Source organism: Bison bison, unplaced genomic scaffold, assembly GCF_000754665.1.
Source record: "Bison bison bison isolate TAMUID 2011002044 unplaced genomic scaffold, Bison_UMD1.0 scf7180017864193, whole genome shotgun sequence".
NCBI lineage: Eukaryota > Metazoa > Chordata > Mammalia > Artiodactyla > Bovidae > Bison > Bison bison.
The window spans coordinates 862,002-871,900 of NW_011494765.1; the positions used below are offsets into that span (position 1 = coordinate 862,002).

The following is a 9,899-nucleotide window of genomic DNA, read 5'->3' on the forward strand; positions in this document are numbered from 1 at the left end:
TGCACTGCACTGATATTTGTCTGCTGCTACTGCTAAGTCACTTCAGTCGTGTCCGACTCTGTGCGACCCCACAGACCGCAGCCCACTAGGCTCCTCTGTCCCTGGGATTCTCCAGGCTAGGCTACCAAAATTTAGACCTCTTTCTACAACAATTACAATCTGAACACAGTTTAATGTGTGCCGGACACTGTACTGAGCCCTTTAGAGACATCACTCTTTAATCCTACTTGGTAGAGTTATGAGGTATTATATTATTTTTAAAGGTGAGACAATGTCTTAGAGCTATTAAGTGGCAGAGAAAGGATTTGAAATCTGACCAACTCCAAAGTCTGTACTCTTTATGATATGTTTTTACTGGTTCCAGAGTGAAAAAACTCATCCTGGTCAAAGGAGAAAAATGATGCATAATATCTGAGCCAAGTTATTATATAAGGGCATTTTAAAATTTTTAAATAAAAAGTTTTTAAGAGTTTGGAATCCATTTATGTAAGTACCTACTGTTTAGATATTAGCAAAAGTCACAGGGTCACTGTCCGAAAATCTATACTTCTTTGGATAACTATCAATACACTTAAACTCAGGACATTTGAGATGACCACTGTTGTTTCAGCTTATATTATGTTTACATAACCATAAAAAAAAATTATTTTGTCCAAAATAGCCAGGAAGCTATCTTTTACATCCTTTTCACTCAAAACCCAGCATATCAAAGCAAATTACTCCAGTGCCTATTACTCAGGAGAAAAGAAGTCATGTCATTCAAAACACAGTAAAAAGTGACAAGGTTTATGAGGTGACTTACGGCCCCTTTGAGGGGAATAACTGAAAATTGGCCTACTAAAGTTATTTCAAATTTTTTTAAAAAGATATAATTAGGGTTTTTTTCAACAGGGGCAAAAGTATAATTATAAAATCCTTCAACAAACACAATTTGAGTTATTCTTTGGAAGTAAACCACCGCTTTTTAAAAGTATCTAAAATGGAAAAGTCAATCAAGTTCCAATACTGTTATGACCAGTCATTACTCAAGCAAATCAATTTACAACTTTAAAAAGAAAGTAACAATTCACAAAAAATTAATGAGAAGGCAAAAAATAAATATAGAATTCCTAAGAACACACCTCAGAAGCTACACTGCAATTTCTTCTAATTGTATATATATGTCCATTAAAGGGTTCCAAAGATTATTTCCTATTTTGCTTTTCCTGTATGGAATACAGGTATTAATTGCTCAGGAGAAAGTAGTTATTACTGCAGACACTACGAAGACCAGTAAACTACTCCCCTTTTCTTATACACCTTCCTGCTAAAATCATCCTGGCCCACCCCCAAACACCACCCTTATGGCAGAAAGTGAAGAGGAACTCAAAAGCCTCTTGATGAAAGTCAAAGTGGAGAGTGAAAAAGTTGGCTTAAAGCTCAACATTCAGAAAACGAAGATCATGGCATCTGGTCCCATCACTTCATGGGAAATAGATGGGGAAACAGTGGAAACAGTGTCAGACTTTATTTTTTGGGCTTCAAAATCACTGCAGATGGTGATTGCAGCCATGAAATTAAAAGACGCTTACTCCTTGGAAGGAAAGTTATGACCAACCTAGATAGCGTATTCAAAAGCAGAGATATTACTTTGCCAACAAAGGTCCATCTAGTCAAAGCTATGGTTTTTCCTGTGGTCATGAACGGATGTGAGAGTTGGACTGTGAAGAAGGCTGAGCACAGAAGAATTGATGCTTTTGAACTGTGGTGTTGGAGAAGACTCTTGAGAGTCCCCTTGGACTGCAAGGAGATCCAACCAGGCCATTCTGAAGGAGATCAGCCCTGGGATTTCTTTGGAAGGAATGATGCTAAAGCTGAAACTCCAGTACTTTGGCCACCTCATGCGAAGAGTTGACTCACTGGAAAAGACTGATGCTGGGAGGGATTGGGGGCAGGAGGAGAAGGGGATGACAGAGGATGAGATGGCTGGATGGCATCACAGACTCGATGGACGTGAGTCTGGGTGAACTCCTAGAGTTGGTGATGGACAGGGAGGCCTGGCGTGCTGCGATTCATGGGGTCGCAAAGAGTGAGCGACTGAACTAAACCCCCAAACAAGACAATCCCTTATGTTTGTTGCTATTAGCCAACTTTTGGAACCAAACCAACATGGATTCAAAAAACAAGTTCACAATTTACCAGTTAAGTAATGCCAGAGTTACTGAACAAAGCTTTAGTTTTCTTATCTGAAACAGAGCAATCTTTCTGAACTGGTAGTGTAAAGATCAGAGGTAATATGTATAATGCATGTCGGCTAGTGTTGTTAATCATAATGTGACTGACACTTTCTTTGGAATGCTGCTGCTGTTATAAACACAATATGTCCATTACTAAATAATATGAAAAAAGTTCTCTCTTTCTGGCAAATCAGAGATGGGTGACCTCTAATACAAGCCTGCTATCGCTGACCTGGTCAAAGTAAATACATTTATTTTAATTATTTAAAAATTTTTATTTTAATCGCTTAAATTTTTTTTAAACTGCTTAATTGGTCAGCGGTTTCACTTTGGAATGACAGAAATGTTTTGAACTAGTTAGGGTGAATGGTTGCTCAACATGTGAATAAACTATATGCCACCAAATTGTTTACTTTAAAATGATTAACCTAAAAACAATAATTGTCAAAGGAGACAAGGGAAAAAAACCCTAATTGTTCTTATTGAACATCATTAGATGCCAGAAATGTGACAAGTTAAACTAAGTTTATTCCAAGTTTTCTGGTCTACATTTCTAACACGGCAGCTTGACACAGTGGAAGGAGTCCACACCTGGAGATCAAGAAACCTATTTCTCATCCTAACTCTGCCACCAGTGAGGTGTGTGATTTTGAACAAGTGCCTTAACCACATCTGTCAAAGAACAAAGCAAGACTAAAAAGATTCTTACAGGTTCCTCATAATATTAAGATGGTACACTTTATATTCTTGGCAAACAAATTAAGTGAAAATTGCCTACGGTCAAAAAAATTATAATATATGCTACATCTGCTCAATTATGGTAGTTAATTTAGCAGATGTAGCATATATTATATGGACTTTGGACTGAAAAATGTAAGTTATCCTAAACAGGAAAATTTCCTTTCATTTCAGGGTAATTGGGTCCTATAGACTCCTATTCACTGGGAAGTAAGAACAGACTCTATAAGGACAGTGCCAAAACCATATTCACTGACATTATGATCTAAGCACAAAAGAGAGATGACTAAAGTGGTAAACTCAAGGTCACCATTACAAACCAAGCTGGTGAAGCTGCAAGTTCTTAACAAGCTCAACGATGCCTTTTTATTCAACTATTTAAAAATGCACCAAATATAAAATTACAAATATCATGCATCATTAGACAGTCTATAAATAAAAACTGTATACCTTAATCAACATTATTTTGCAAATAATTCTTTTTTCCTATAAATAACCTTGGGGTTAAAAACACCTCCTGCTACAAGGCTCATGAAAATGATATAAATCTAAAAAGACCTTATTCTGTTTTTGAATTTGCCTGGAATAGAAGCTAAATCCTCTTGTTATCTTCTGGTATTTTGTTAAGTGTAGGTTGTTAAAGAATTGTTTTGGCAACTAACACCTTAACTACCATTAATTAACATAGAAGGCTTGTCTTCCTCTCCCTCTCCTATGCCTCTAAGTCCCAAGGCAAAAGAAAAAGAGCGGTATGGCCTGATCCTACAAACCTTTTCACTCAAAGCAATCTCAACAAAGTGATCAAGGTAACGAGTTGAAAACTCTGTTGTTTTCACTGCTAAGATATCCACAGCCAATGAATCAGCAGTAAAGGGACATTCAAAGGGTAACATTTAAGTTGTTTCGAGCTGCTAAAGTGCTTTACAACTTAGAAAAGCTTATCTAACAAACTTTGTGAAACAAGTGGCTGCTGCTGCTGCTAAGTCACTTCAGTCGTGTCCAACTCTGTGTGACCCCATAGACGGCAGCCCACCAGGCTCTTCCGTCCATGGGATTTTCCAGGCAAGAGTACTGGAGTGGGGTGCCATTGCCTGGAGCCACTCACAAATCAAAAGAAAAGTTTGGATGAATTGAAGTTTCCCAAATCAATTATCAAGATTCAGACCTCAGGAACAGTTTCAGCAACTGAATCACTACTCTGTCATTAACTGTATGAAAATAAAGGCACAAAGCCACAGATGCACATCCTTTCTAAAGATTCCTGATTTTCCATCAGAACAACAATCACCTATGATGTCACCACCACACTTGCAAACTGAATATCCAAACTAAACTAAAAGTGTGCCCTGATCCCATCTCTCCTGGTTCCCAACTTCTCTTCAGGGCACCCCAGCCTCGCCTGTCAACTACACCTGAAACCTTGCAGGCTTGGAGCTCAGTCCTCACGTCCAGCTACCAAGTTTCATCAGTTCCAAGGCATCCTTTTTATACCCATTTGCACTACCTTTATCACATGTTTCCTCAAACTGTTATAATGGCATCGTTAATCACTATATGTGCTCTGGCCCCTCTTTTCACATAAAGTTGTCAAATTCATAAAGAAAGCTCTAATAATGTCATCCCTCCATTCTTGCTCAAATCAAAACCTTTCACTGAAGCCTTACTGTCGACAATAAAGTTTGAATTCCTCATTCTTACACTCAAGACCCCTATCAGTGACTCCAATATTCCACTGCAAACACACTCCACCAATTCCTTTCATATTCCCCTATCTTTAACTAATTGAACCACTTTGTTCTTTTCCACAGAAATCATTCTTATTTTGCCAGTGCCATCCCCTCCATATGGAATTCTCTCCCCCTTTATTTCATAATCTAATCCCAATTTTTACCTGTGACTCAGCACAGGTACCACATACCAGAAGTCTCTCGCTATTCCCCTTAGCAGAAGTAATTTCTTGCTCCTTTAAATTCCTCAGCCATTTTCTCTCTTAAGTACTTACTTTAAAAAATTTATCGATATCTCAAAATCATACCATCACCTCCCCTCATAGACTAAATTTTTGAAGGTCAGGGTCAATGTTTTATCTTTGTATCCTCCAATGTAACCAGTACATAACAAGGACTCAAAATTATAATGAATAAATAATAAAGCCTATTAGCAGTCTCAAGAAAAGATATTCATGAAGAAGACAGAAATACATCATAAAAATTTAAAGGTACACAGTATCCATGGGAAAAACCAAAATCCCAACTATAGCATCCTTTACAAAGTGACAGACTATAACTAAAAAAAGAATAGTTCACTGAACAAATACTCAAGTGCTTGCTTAGTGCTAGGCACTATTCTAGATGCTTTCAAATCTACAGAACACAAAGACAACAGTAATCTTCGGTTTTATGGAGCTTACATATACTAATGAAGGGGAAAAGGCAATAAACAAAATAAGCGAGAAAAACATACCATAAGTTAAATGGTTTAAGTGGTATGGAGAAAAAGAAGGTGGGAAAGGGAGGACAGGGAGGGCCAGAAACAGACGAACCGCCATTTCAACAGCGTGGTAAGAGAAGGTCTCTGGTTTCCTAGGTGGCACAGAGGTAAAGAATCTGCCTGCCAAGACAGGAGACACAGGAGACAATCCCTGAGTTGGGAAGGTCCCCTGAGTTGGGAGTAGAAAATGGCAACCCACTCCAGTATTCTTGCCTGGAAAATTCCATGGACAGAGGAGCCTGGCAGGTTATAGCCCTGGGCGTTGCAAAGAGTCGAACACACACACGCACACACATGTACACACACACTAAGGCCTCATGGAAAGGGGAGACAGGCACAAAGACCTGAAAAAGATGAAGCCACCCATGTATGTGAGAAACAGTATTCTAGGCAGGGCAAATAGCAAATACAAAGGACAGGAGACAGGCATGTGCCTCTCACGTGAGAGGAACAAGAAGGCGACTGTGGCAAGAATGGAGTAAGCAAAAAGAAAAGTTCAAATGTCAGAGAGGAAAGAAGGGATCCAATCACTTACAGCTTTAATAGAACCTGGCCTTTTACTCTGAGAAAAGATATGGAATCCCTGAGGGTTCTGACCAGAAGGAGACAAAAATGACTTAGCTTCTTGAAAGAATCATTCTTGCTGGAGTATTGCAAACAGACTATAAGAAGGCAAGAGTAAAAAGGGTCACTGTAGTAATTCAGAGGAGTTGATGTAGACTTAAACCAGTAGCACTGATGAAACTGCTCAGAGTCTGGATATACTTTGAATTAAGGACTGGCAAGGTTTCTTGAGGAGTCAGATGTGCGTGAGAGGAAGAGAGGCAAGGATAACTCCAAGTTTTGGCCTGAGAAACTGGAAATATGGAGGAAGCTGCTATTTACTAAAATAAAATGTGGAAGACCACGAAAGAGGCAGAGGAAATAGGGAGTTTGGTTAAGACAAGTTCAGTATGAGATGCCAATGAAATATCTAAGTGGAAGTGTCAAAATACACAGTAACCTGGAGTTTCAGATAAAAATTTGGAACTTACTGGCACATATATCATATTTAAAGCCATGAGGTTGAAAGAGATCACCAAGAGAATGAGAATAAAGAGCAGAGATCCCATGGGACAGTCCAATATTAAGCAGCAGGAGTGATAAGAAAGAACCAACAAAGGAGACAGAGAAGCCAAGGAGGCAGGAGGAAACCAGAGCATAAAGCATTTGAAGGAAGGAGGCACCTACTGCACCCAGTGCTGCTAACGGGGCAAGTGAGAATTAAACACGGTGGTTTTGACAACAGCAGTGACGGAGCTGGAAGTTTCACTGTAGTAGGTTCAGGAGAGGACAGGAAAACTGAAGATGAGCAGAAACAACCTTTTCAAGAAGCTGAAAAATTGAGTTGTAGTTAGAAGAGACAGTGTGGTCAAGAAAAGGTCATTTTAGAAAAATAATAAATGAAATAATAGTGTATATATGCTGACTGGAATGAGCCAGTAGGAGAATAATGTTGCTACAGGAAGGAAGGAAGAATGGATATGATTTCAACTGTTACAGAATTTTACCAGAAGAGTCAGATAGCTCGATGAAGAGAAATTTTACTAGGTTGGTGGGCAGGAATTCCAGAGTACTGTTACCCCTTGTGATACTCGAGAAGGGAGGAGGCCACCCCTTAATTCTAATTCACACGGCACAGGAGGCTCAGAAGAGAGGTTGGGCCATTTACTGAGAATCTTCATGTTAAGTATTTTATATGTTATTTCATTTAAGTCAAAATAACTTCATAAAGCATTATCTTTATGTTACGATAAGGGAACCAGAAGCTCAAAGAGAACTAGTAATTTGATTAACACACAAAGCTGGTGAGTGGTAGAGCTATGTTTCAAATTCAGCTCCTTCTGAGTATTAGATAAGGAATAATTGTTAATTTAGAGGGTTAAAATAGTTTGTGAGGTTCTTTTTAAGTTTCTGATCTGTTAGAAATACACACTGAAGTATTTATGGACAAAAGCACATGATGTCTAAGATTTGCTGTAAATACTCCAGCAAAAACAATGACAAATAGTAACTGTGAATGAGGGACTGATGAAACAAGAGCAGCATCTTGCTGCTAATTGTTGAAGTTAGCTGATGGGTATATGGACATTCACTGTACTGTTCCTTTTTATGTACCTCTGAAAATCCCATGATAAAAAATAAAAATCCAGGACCTCCAAGTCAAACTGCTCATTACTTCAAAGCCTGTCCTTAATTTCTGCTCAATCTTCCCTTTAAAAAAAAAAATGCCATATGCTTCAGAGCTTACAATTTTCTTATTTTCTTTAATTCTCACTATAATTCTGTAAATTAGGGGTTTTATTCCAATTTTATACATGAGAAAAGAGATCTACGACTAGTAAACAGCAGGAGCAGATCTCTGGGCCAAGCCTTTCTGTGTCAAAAACATTCTTCTACTACTCGATCCAGCAATTGAGCTTGCACAGGGTCATCTCTGTGCCCACCTGTAAAAAGAGTCCACCCAAGTCCAGCCTTTTCCCTCAGATTCACTGCTACTGCATCATCCTAGGACCCTGCGCTTCCTAAGACAGACAAGCATTACTCCAAGTAGACCTTAAAAAGACACTAAAAGAGGCAGGTTTCAAATTTGCTCAGCCATCAACGTTCCTTGCAAAATGTGGGGACTATCAGGAATTTGATATACAGCTTCATAAGGAGTGCTCTGAAAGTCTCTCTCTGCTCTAGGGTCAACTCTTGGTTCCTCCATTTCTTTAAATGTAATACTCTGCTGTTCACTTACACAGCTATCACAGGGACCAAAGTCCAGGTATGTGAACCCTGAGCTCTAAAAATAAACTACACTACTAAACAATAATGCTGACCAATTTCAAAAGCCTGTTTTGTATAACTCCACATTTACCCCAAAGCTGGCTTATCAGAAAGCATCATGGTTAATACTCATTTTTTAAGATACTATCTTTTAAAAAGCCTCATCACTAGTATGGGTATCTGTTCTTCCATGCAAACTTTGGCATTATAAGCTTATTTACAGCTTACATCAAAAACAACCAAAAATATGCATACCTACGGTGCCAAATGCTTATTTTGTCTAGCTGCTAACCTACACTACCAAACTACAACACCTTTCCCCTCCAGTTCAATAGCTTCACTAACTAAACCTGAGCTGTCCAGGGTTAAGAGCTACCCAGTATCCCATGGTTCCATTAGATTAAAATGTAGATTGCCTAAGCTCTAGAAGCCTAATCACTGCATAATTAGATGCAATGTTTGAGATTTATCTGGAATTATAAACATCTTAAGAATGAACTGCCTTCATCTTAACTTTCAGAAACAAAACACTTCATCAGGTCACCACTACCCAGCTGTCTTAAAATATACTGATTTTCAGGCAGGCTGACTGAACATAGGTAACCACAGTTATAGACTTCATTCCCATGTTTAGGACCAGTCTATCTAGGAAAGGATCTGTTCTTTACTGAAAATAATATTACTGAGCCCTACTAAGAAATCTCAGGTCTGGCACAAAACATGCCTTTAAGCCAAAAGTCAGCACGTGTTTGCTGACTTAAATGGACAAAACAGGCAAGCAACACAAAAAATTAAAATAAATCTAGACAGTCTTTAGGACAATTACTTTCTGCTTTATGTCCATAGTATTAACTGTTAAATTCAATTCATAAACAAAATGCTGATCTAACCAACTGGATATTGTGTTTCCCAGCACCTGGAAAACTGCAAAGAACAAGAAAATCTGCAGGTGGAGGAAGAAACTCCATCTTATCCATGACCCAGAAATTTAGACCTTAGAATTTATCACACAACCTGCTACAGAATTCTCACTTTTCAAATGGAAATGAACCATGAAGTCACACAATGCAAAACTGTGATTTTATTACTGATATAATCAACTGTACCCTTTCGAGTTGTGCTAAAGTTAACTAAAGAAAGCCGATGTTCTACATACTGTTAGTTATGTCAGAAGTTAAGAGAATTTGAATACCAAATAACTAAAATTTAAAGCTGTTTCATTCACTCTGCAACACACATATTGTTGAGATAGACATCGTAATTCTCAAAAATGATACACTTATAAGGCAGAAAACCAATACAACACTGTAAAGCAACTTTCCTCCAATTAAAAATAAACTTATAACACCAATACAGTATACTAATGCATATATATTGAATTTAGAAAGATGGTAATGATAACCCTTTATGTGAGACAGCAAAAGAGACACAGATGTATAGAACAGTCTTTTGGACTCTGTGGGAGAGGGCGAGAGTGGGATGATTTGGGAGAATGGCATTGAAACATGTATAATATCATTTTGAAACGAATCACCAGTCCAGGTTTGATGCATGATACAGGATGCTCTGGGCTGGTGCACTGGGATGACCCAGAGGGATGGTATGGGGGTCCCTGGGATTCTCCAGGCAAGAACACTGGAGTGG

The 9,899-nt window shown here is 38.4% G+C and overlaps 1 protein-coding gene across 1 annotated transcript in view; it reads right to left on the reverse strand.

Moving 5' to 3' along the window:
* STRBP (spermatid perinuclear RNA binding protein) overlaps positions 1–9,899 on the reverse strand; it is a 150,764-nt gene that overhangs the window by 138,730 nt on the left and 2,135 nt on the right. The gene's annotated exons all lie outside the window — the stretch shown is intronic.